We start from the raw sequence: 10,695 nt of genomic DNA on the forward strand, positions 1-10,695 counted from the left end.
CCCTACAGTCATAAACAGAATGTCTGGTTCACATATTGATTCTGGATGCCACAATCAATATGTGACATATGGATGGTAATATAAAGAGGACACAGTTAAAAACTGAAAGGAGAGTAAGAAAAAACAATCCAGTGAAAGTGAACAAACAACAGGTTTAGGAAAGTGGAGGATCCCTCAGTGATCGCTGCATCTCTCACAGGTGGCTGCTGGCATACCATTTGGGAGGACAGACTCATATTAATGGCTGGAATGGAATTAATAGAATGGTCTCAAACACATGAAAGACCTGGTTTCCATGTTGCTGATACAGTTCCATTTACTCCATTGCAGCCATTACTATGCGCCGTCCTCCCCTTACCAGCCTCCTGTGATCTCTATGTGTGACATCTTAGTGTAGCCAGTTTATCAGAGTTTTGTTTCCAGACACTATGCCACCTCTCACCTACTTCCTCATAAGTTAAGTCAAGTCAAGTTAACTCAAGCTGATTAAAGTGTAGATTCCATCTCATCTACAAGAATAACAAGTATATCAAGTTATGTTGAAGCTACTTCCCTGCCTTGCAGTAGACACACCAGATGTATTTTCTCTCCAGTCTTTCACCACAGGCCAGCGAGCTTTAAACCAAACTCTTCTCAATTGTGATCTGCGTGTATCTAATCGTAAGTATTATTTGTATATATGTTTAAAGCTGTCAGAGAAAATATAGTTAATGGCAGAAATGCTTTATACTAATAAATCCCAGCAATTAATATTCAAGTCAATGTTGATGGTTGGCAATAGCTGTGTGTGAGAACCAGACAGGCCTTGATAAAAAGGCCAAGTTTAGCATATTTAAGAAAGTCTGTCTTGAGTAGTCTTTGGCCTCAGGTGATTAAATACTGTCTGTCTGTCTGTCTGTCTGTCTGTCTGTCTGTCTGTCTGTCTGTCTGTCTGTCTGTCTGTCTGTCTGTCTGTCTTATCTCAGTGCAGCTGTCAGGGATTATGGAGATAATGGGAGAAATGTTTATATTATTAAATAAAAGGAACATGTTTTACATATTTTTGAAAGTCTGCCTGAATTAGTCTTCTGTCAACCCCCTCTATAGTCAATAATTACAATAGAAATGGTAATCATGTTATAATGATTGTTATCTTTATGACATTATTTGTATCATTAAATTATATGTAGACAAACAGTAAACTGTAGACAAACAGTAAACAAACAGTAAAAATGTTTTCATGTTCTGTCACACACACATGTAAAGGTACTTCAGACAGGTCCAAATGTGATTGGTGGTAGAGAATCTACAAAAGGTTGAGAACCTCTGGTATAGAATACAAACCAAACAGTGATACAAACCTAAAGTCATAAACAGAATGTCTGGTTACACATTTAACATAGTTGCTGGAACCGTAATGGACAGGACCATGTGGAAGGTTAATATCAGAGCCAACCAGTACAGTTTGCTTTGGCCCAGTAGTGTTAAAAGGGTAATACAGTATTCTGCACTGCTCTGAGACTGGTATGGTGAAACTCTGAGGGTTCATCTCAAACTAAACCCTACTACACCTCTTAATATAGTGCACTGCATTTGACCAGGTCACATAGCACCATGATGTAGAGCACCGTTTGGTTACAGTATCAGGCAGTTGCTAAATAAACTCAGCAAAAAAGAAACATCCTCTCACTGTCAACTGCTTTTATTTTCAGCAAACATAACATGTGTAAATATTTGTATGAACATAATAAGATTCAACAACTGAGACATAAACTGAACAAGTTCCACAGACATGCCTCCTGCAGCATGCCTAAGGCACGTTCACGCAGATGAGCAGGGATCCTGGGCATCTTTCTTTGGTGTTTTTCAGGGTCAGTAGAAAGGCCTCTTAGTGTCCTAGGTTTTCATAACTGTGACCTTAATTGCATACTGTCTGTAAGCTGTTAGTGTCTTATTAATGACCGTTCCACAGGTTCATTAATTGTTTATGGTTCATTGAACAAGCATGGGAAACAGTGTTTAAACCCTTTACAATGAAGATCTGTGAAGTTATTTGGATTTTTACAAATTATCTTTGAAAGACAGGGTCCTGAAAGGTCTGTTTCTCTTTTTGCTGAGTTTATGTAGGTAACATGATATAAGTCAGTAGCACCACATTATTTCTTATTAATATGAGCTGAAATAGGATAATATAACTAGTATGTATTTCCCTACATGATCACGTGCTTTAACCTCTACAGCACCACAGGCTGTCTGACATGGCCAAAGATGGTGGATAAATGAAGATAGTTGACGACCGTCTGTTTACCAATTACAAAAAGTTGTCATTTCCGGTCTACTTAAGGGGCTGCTCGCAAGGCACCAATGCGATAGCAGATGGGTGTGGTCTTCTTAGTTCACTGACTTCCATTGAAAAATAAATTAGGGATGTAGCATGTCCCACCTCCTCTTCCATCTCTGCAATGACATGTCCCTGTGATCAGTGTGTCTACTGCCTTCTAGTGTCAACTTGATGTCAGTGCAATAAGGCCATGATTCTTGTTTGTATCATTAAATGATATGTAGACAAACAGCATTACAAGTAAACCAAAATGTTTTCATGTCCTGTCACACACACATGAAAAGGTACTTCAGACAGGTCCAAATGTGATTGGTGGTAGAGAATCTACAAAAGGTTGCGAACCTCTGGTATAGAATACAAACCAAACACTGATACAAACCCTACAGTCATAAACAGAATGTCTGGTTCACATATTGATTCTGGATGCCACAATCAATATGTGACATATGGATGGTAATATAAAGAGGACACAGTTAAAAACTGAAAGGAGAGTAAGAAAAACAATCCAGTGAAAGTGAACAAACAACAGGTTTAGGAAAGTGGAGGATCCCTCAGCGATCGCTTGCATCTCTCACAGGTGGCTGCTGGCACGTTCATTTGGGAGGACAGACTCATATTAATGGCTGGAATGGAATTAATAGAATGGTCTCAAACACATGAAAGACCTGGTTTCCATGTTGCTGATACAGTTCCATTTACTCCATTGCAGCCATTATTATGAGCCGTCCTCCCCTTACCAGCCTCCTGTGATCTCTATGTGTGACATCTTAGTGTAGCCAGTTTCAGTTTTATAGAGTTTTGTTTCCAGAAACGATGCCACCTCTCACCTACTTCCTCATAAGTTAACTCAAGCTGATTAAAGTGTGGATTCCATCTCATCTACAAGAATAACAAGTTATGTTGAAGCTACTTCCCTGCCTTGCAGTAAACACACCAGATTTATTTTTCTCCAGTCTTTCCCCACAGGCCAGCGAGCTTTAAGCCAAACTCTTCTCAATTGTGATCTGCATGTATCTAATCGTAAGTATTATTTATATATATGTTTCAAGCTGTCAGAGAAAATATAGTTAATGGCAGAAATGCTTTATACTAATAAATCCCAGCAATTAATATTCAAGTCAATGTTGATGGTTGGCAATAGCTGTGTGTGAGAACCAGACAGGCCTTGATAAAAAGGCCAAGTTTAGCATATTTAAGAAAGTCTGTCTTGAGTAGTCCTATGCCTTAGGTTATAAAATAGTGTTTGTGTGTGTGTGTCTGTCTGTCATATCCCTCAGTGCAGCTGTCAGGGATTATGGAGATAACGGGATAAAGGTTTATATTATCAGATAAAAGGACCAAGTTTTACATATTTTTGAAAGTCTGTCTTAATTAGTCTTCTGTCTTAGGTCTCAGGTGGTCTTAGGTGATGACATAATAAATCCATATCATATGATCCATAACATCGCCTACATTGAATCCCAGTATGTTATCCTCTCTTTCAGAAATGATGTGGACTTGGACAGACTGTCTGTGTGTCAATCTCCTGCTTCTCCTCCAAAGAGCAGGCTCTGGTAGAGTGACCTCATGTTCTTTGTGTGTGTGTGTGTGTGTGTGTGTGTGTGTGACCAATGTGAGGATTTGCATGAACGATGGCTACGGTTTGCACTTTCGGTACTAGGCTATTCCGTTGGCAACCAAGCTAAATCAAGCAAACCTTAAGTATTTGGGCCAGGTTTGGTGTTGATCTTTAGTGTGGCCTGTTAAAGTTTGAAAGGCACCAACCGTTGATGATATGCATGGTCGTTTTGAATGGTTGTTTGTCTTTCCAGAGAAGTTTGAGGTTCTTGGTCCGACTCGTGCCATTGTTGCTGTGGCTGGTGATGACATCATTCTGCCCTGTTACATCAAACCCAACATCAGTGCTGAGGACATGAGAGTTGACTGGTTCAGAGTCAACCTCCCAGACACTCAGTCAAACATTAGAGTCCATCTCTACCAAGATGGCAGAGACAAATACCATGATCAGATCCACTCCTACAGGGGAAGGACATCGTTGTTTAAAGAGGAACTGAAGAAGGGCAACACCTCTTTGAAACTGACCAGGGTACAAGGCACTGATGATGGACATTATAAATGTCTTGTTGAGTCTAAGACACATTATGATGATGCCACCATTCAAGTCTACGTCAGAGGTACATTTCTTAAATACAACAACCCATGTGATGTTCCTCCCAATCTCAGTAGTACTTCATCTCCAGTCTCCCTTTGTGTCTGTAGCTATAGGATCCAAGCCAGAGGTTTCCATTGAGGGACAGAAAGAAGGAGGGATGGCTCTGCTGTGTGTAACTAAAGGCTGGTTCCCTGAGCCTGAGTTGGAGTGGCTGGACAGTGAAGGGGTCACTCTGTCTGCTGGACCGTCAGAGACAGACAGGGACTATGAGGGATTCTACGTAGTCAAACTAAAGACCATCGTAAAGGAGACTGACATCAACCGCTTTACCTGCAGACTGAGACAGAGGCAGCAACATGAGGTGATTAAGATGGAGACAGAGTTTCACATCCCTAGTGAGTAACATCATTATTGTTTAGAACTCTAAAGTATTGTAATGTCAAGCTGAAACCCCGTTGGTTTTGTAGATCCAGCTATATGCTCCACTTCAAATGAATGGAAAAGATAAACACAACATTAAACCAGGAAATGAGATGATGGTTATCTTTTCCATTAATTTGGCATTGAGGCATATTGCTGGAACGACACAGCTGATGTCATGGGACGTGGTTTCATTTGAAGTCTGTAAGCGTCTGACAAAACATTCTTTATGAGCGAAATGTCCCTTTAATATTATGATTTGGTATTATTGGTTACATGTCACTGATCTCAGTTGATTTGTGTCTTGCAGGCGAGCTGATCCTTGTTCACACAGAAACATGGAAAGTGGCCCTTGCAGTGATTGTCTCTCTGCTCATTGTCCTTGTGGTCATATCAGCTTTCTACGTCTGGTGGCGGAAAAGTTTGTACAATGACTACAGTCATAGAAAACAGATTAAGGTTTATTTTACTGAATGTAAATGTTTTGCAGTGCAGTTTACAGTGACATACACAAGGAGTTGGGAACTAGAACCGAATGCTTGCTAGTTCAATTCCCTGAGCAGACAAGGTGAAAAAGATCAGTTGATCTACCCTTATGCAAGGCAGTTAACCCTCATTACTCCAGGGTCGCGTCAATAATGGCTGATCCCTGGTCGTGACCCCACTCTCATGGGGAGTTGAGATATGCAAATAAACACAGTTCCACTTCACAACTCACTCTCGTATAAGTTAAACACTTGTATATACAGTGAAACAGGACAAATATAAGCACGCCCTGTTTGACGTTGAGAAGTAAAAAGCAGACAGTGGTCAGATACTGTACAGGTGTATTTAAGGATTTGTATAAAATAAAATTCAGTTCACAGTATAGGGCAAACATTTCTATTTAAAACAACTTTCTGCACAAAAATAGTAGATGTTTTAATATAAGGTTTATTTAAATCTCAGTGCATGGTTTACCTGAACTACATCAGTGTAACTTCTTCCTTCATGTAAAGGACTTTATCAGAAAACATTGAGTAAGTCATTTTGTGAACCTTTCCTCTAACTGTTATCTATTGTCATGTCTGTAGATGCATCCAGAGCTGAACACAGTCAAGAGCTAGTTAAGTAGTGTCTTACTGCCAAACATGCAGTTATCTCTCCAGAAATGGAACTTTGTCAGAGAAAACATTGAGGTTCTGTGTTCATTAAGTATGTTCTCTGTTTTCTGTTTTTTATTTTATTTCTGCAGAGCAAGTTAAAGATGAACTCAGACTTGAGTTGAGTAAGTAGTGTTCAACAGTCCCATGCACGTGTCAAACTCATTCCATGGAGGACCGAGTGTCTGTGGGTTTTCACTCCTCCCTTATACTTGATTGATTAATTAAGGTCACTGATTAGTTAGGAACGCCACACACCTGGTTGTCTAGGTGTTAATTGAAAGGAAAAAACTAAAACCAGCAGATACCAGGCCCTCCATGGAATGAGTTTGACACTCCTGGTCCTATGCATTGTGTTCACTCTAACGGTTCTCTCTTTTCATGTCTGCAGAGAAAAATCTCAGCACTAAGCTGAGTAAGTTGTGTCCAACAATCCTATGCATCAACGTGTCATTTTTGTACTCCCAATTTGATTGTTAAACCAAACAACAATTGGAGACAAACAATTCCCATTTCATGAATGTGTAACAGAAATGGATAGCGTACAACAGCTAGTTTCATGGATTTAAAATCCTTACATATATGACATTAATACTTTTCATCACATTGTTTTTACTGTCCCCATCCCCCTGCCACACAAGTTGAATGAATTATTCACCATTAAGAATGTTTTAATTAACTTAAATTAATCTGTTTGTCTGCAGAGATACTTGCTGATCAGCTGGGTAAGTAGAAGCTATACACGATGCATTACTAGACCCTTATGGTCAATATACAATACATACATGTATATTCTAAGGATCCAGGGTTCTTCCAACCCTGATCCTGATTCAATTCATCAACCAGCAAATTATTATTAGGTGCACCAGATTAGGTTGGAGAGAACACCGTCCCGTCCAGGCTTTCAATCCAACCTTAGTTATAACTAACCTGATTCAATTCATCAACCAGCAAATTATTATTAGGTGCACAGGTCTCCAGGAACAGGGTTGGAGAGAAACCTACAGGGTGGTCTCCAGGAACCACAGGGTGGTCTCCAGGAACAGGGTTGGAGCGAAAACCTACAGGGTGGTCTCCAGGAACAGTGTTGGAGCGAAAACCCTACAGGGTGGTCTCCAGGAACAGGGTTGGAGCGAAAACCTACAGGGTGGTCTCCAGGAACAGGGTTGGAGAGAAAAACCTACAGGGTGGTCTCCAGGAACAGGGTTGGAGCGAAAACCCACAGGGTGGTCTCCAGGAACAGGGTTGGAGCAAAACCTACAGGGTGGTCTCCAGGGAACCTGGAGAGAAAACAGGGTGGTCTCCAGGAACAGGGTTGGAGCGAAAACCCACAGGGTGGTCTCCCAGGAAAAACAGTGGTTCCAGGAACAGGGTTGGAGCGAAAACCTACAGGGTGGTCTCCAGGAACAGGGTTGGAGCGAAAAGGGTGGTCTACAGGGCTGGAGAGAAACCCACAGGGTGGTCTCCAGGAACAGGGTACAGGGTGGTCTCCAGGAACAGAGTTGGAAAACCTACAGGGTGGTCTCCAGGAACAGGGTACAGGGTGGAGGAACGAGTTAAAACCTACAGGGTTGGTCTCCAGAACAGGGTTGGAAAACCTCCAGGAACAGGGTGGAGGTCTCCAGGGTGGGAACAGGGTTGGAACAGAGTTGGAGCGAAACCTACAGGGTGGTCTCCAGGAACAGGGCTGGAGTTAAAACATACAGGGTGGTCTCCAGGAACAGGGTGGAGTTAAAACATAGGGTGGTCTCCAGGATGGTAACCACAGGGTCCAGGAACAGGGTTGGAGCGAAAACCTACAGGGTGGTTAAAACAGGGTGGTTACAGGGTGGTCTCCAGGAACAGGGTTGGAGCAAAACCTACAGAGGTGGTGGTCTCCAGGAACAGGGTTGGTTTAAAACCTACAGGGTGGTCTCCAGGAACAAAACCTACAGGGTGGTCCAGGAACTCTCCAGGTCCAGGAACAGGGCTGGAGTTAAAAACTCTCCAGGAACAGGGTTGGAGGTCAGGATGGTAGGAGGGTGGTCTCCAGGAAAACCTTACAGGGTGGCTCCAGGAACAGAGATTAACAGGGTGGTCTCCAGGAACAGGGTTGGAGTTAAACATACAGGGTGGTCTCCAGGAACAGGACTGGAGTATACTCTCCAGGAACAGGGTCGGAGTTAAAACATACAGGGTGGTAACTCTCCAGGAACAGGGTTGGAGTTAAAACGAAATACAGGACAGTAACTCTCCAGGAACAGGGTTGGAGTTAAAACATCCTCCAGGAACAAGATACAGGACAGTAACTCTCCAGGAACAGGGTTGAGTTAAAACCTACAGGACAGTATCTCTCCAGGAACAGGGTGGAGTTAAAACATACAACATGGTAACAGGGGTTGAGTAGGACTAACTCCAGGAACAGGGTTGGAGTTAAAACATACAGGATGGTAACTTTCCAGGAACAGGGTTGGAGTTACAGGAATTAACTCTCCAAACAGGGACGGAGTTAAAAAACAGGGTGGTCTCCAGGAACAGGGTTGGAGTTAAAACATACAGGATGGTAACTCTCCAGGAACAGGGTTGGAGTTAAAACATACAGGGTGGTCTCCAGGAACAGGGTTGGAGAGCCCATTTCCAAGGGCTTACAATTTGCATTGTGCAAATAGCACAAAGATTAGTCATAATTATGTGGTAAAATATCACTGTATTGGAATAATATTTTACTCACTGCAATGGAAATGTTTACACAAAGAATTATATTGTTTTATTAATTTATTTTTCACAATGTTCTCATTTAATTAGCAAGAATTATAATTTGTTTTATGTTTAATTTACCCACAGATTTAGTAAACATGAAGGGCTGTCCAGGTAAATTAATGATACTGAATTGTATTTAAAATATATTTAATATCATATTTCTGTTGCTTAAGGTATACTATATTATGGTAGAGGGATGTATTTTTACACCATGTCACTTTGGATATGTTTCTGGTCCCGAACCTTATCAATAAAGTTTAGAGATGAAGAGGAAATTTGTCATTGTGTTCCAAGGGCACCACACAGTATACTCTACTGTAATATTATATTACCATAGTTTCTGGTTTCCCTAAATCTGACATACTCTCTGTTTATATTGTAGAATTTGAAACCATCAGAAAACATGCAGGTCAGTGTGTTTGTTGTACTCTCCAGTCCACCCACCTAGAGTTTAGGGCTGGGCGGTATACCGTATTTTACGATATTCAGGTATTGATGCATGAAAAGGTTTGTTTTTTTAAACTTTACTTTCCATAATGGTATTTGACTGTTTGGTTTGTTAAATGTGATACGCCGTGTGTTATGTCCATTTTTATAGTTTACTTCGCTATTTGAGTCATCTCTCTCCGCTCTCTCTCTCTCCATGCCGCATTCCACACAGACTCCAGCCCCGCCCCCTGTCACTCATGGAGCGCATTTGTTGTTCCTCTTACCAAGAGACAACTGCATTCAGTCTCCGCATCAATGCAGTATGTGCAACAATGTTAATGACAACGATGCTGTTTTCACTTTGCTTCTTATTAATATACCGTAAATCCACTAGCGTTCTATAAATACACTATAAATTTGTGTTTCTACATCTGTAAACAGCTAGTTTGTATTTTCACATCTACAGTATACTTCTTCTGTTATCAATAATAACTTATAGGCTACATATGTCTACAGTAATGTTCTGTGCAGTAAGTCCTGCAGTAAAATGTTCTCCCACATATTGATGTTCTTATTTTTTTACTTCACAGTGGATGTGACTCTAGACCTGATACAGCACATCACTATTCATGTGTCCCACAGCAATGTACTGAGCAATAAAATGCAGTCCCCATATTGTTATGTTTTATTTTGTTTATTCTAATAAAGTGTGTGTTTTCTCTCCACAGTGGATGTGACTCTAGATCCTGGATACAGCACATCCAGGACTCATCCTGTCTGAAGACAGGAAACAAGTTAGATATGGAGACATGAAACAGAATCTCCCTGATAACCCAAAGAGGTTTGATACTGTTCCCTATGTCTTGGGAAAGGAGAGTTTCTCCTCAGGGAGATTCTACTACGAGGTACAGGTGGAGGGGAAGGAGGGGTGGACTTTAGGAGTGGCCAGAGAGTCCATCAACAGGAAGAAGTTTATTTACCTGAAACCTGAGAATGGATGCTGGACTGTTTGGCTGAGGAACAAAAAATATGAGGCTTTCACTGACCCCTCTGTCCCCCTCTCCCTGAGAGAGAAGCCCCAGAAGGTGGGGGTGTTTGTGGATTATGAGGAGGGTCAGGTCTCATTCTACAATGTAGAGGCCAGGTCTCATATCTACTCCTTCACTGGCTACACCTTCACTGAGAAACTCTATCCATTCTTTTATTCTGGTGCTACTGGTAACTCCAGCCCCACAGGTCATCACTCCTGTAGGTGTCACTGACTAACTGTTTTATATCAAACATTGAAATACTGGTTGTGTGTGTATGTGTGTGTGTGTGTATGTATATGTGTGTGTGTGTGTGTGTGTGCGTGCAAGTGTGTGTGTTACTGTCATGACTTTGCCCTGTTGTGGGTGAGGTTTATGACCCCCCCCATAAATACCTGTCCTCCTTTTCTCTCCACTCTACAGAATGGACTTGGAAAGCCCTGTGTTACCACAGAGAAAGTATGG

The 10,695-nt window shown here is 41.5% G+C and overlaps 1 pseudogene; it reads left to right on the forward strand.

Moving 5' to 3' along the window:
* The first annotated feature begins 256 nt into the window (after window positions 1–256).
* Window positions 257–10,450, forward strand: LOC135535305 (butyrophilin subfamily 1 member A1-like; annotated as a pseudogene).
* The last annotated feature ends 245 nt before the right edge of the window (window positions 10,451–10,695 follow it).

The sequence above is a fragment of the Oncorhynchus masou genome, unplaced genomic scaffold, assembly GCF_036934945.1.
Source record: "Oncorhynchus masou masou isolate Uvic2021 unplaced genomic scaffold, UVic_Omas_1.1 unplaced_scaffold_4760, whole genome shotgun sequence".
Taxonomy (NCBI): domain Eukaryota; kingdom Metazoa; phylum Chordata; class Actinopteri; order Salmoniformes; family Salmonidae; genus Oncorhynchus; species Oncorhynchus masou.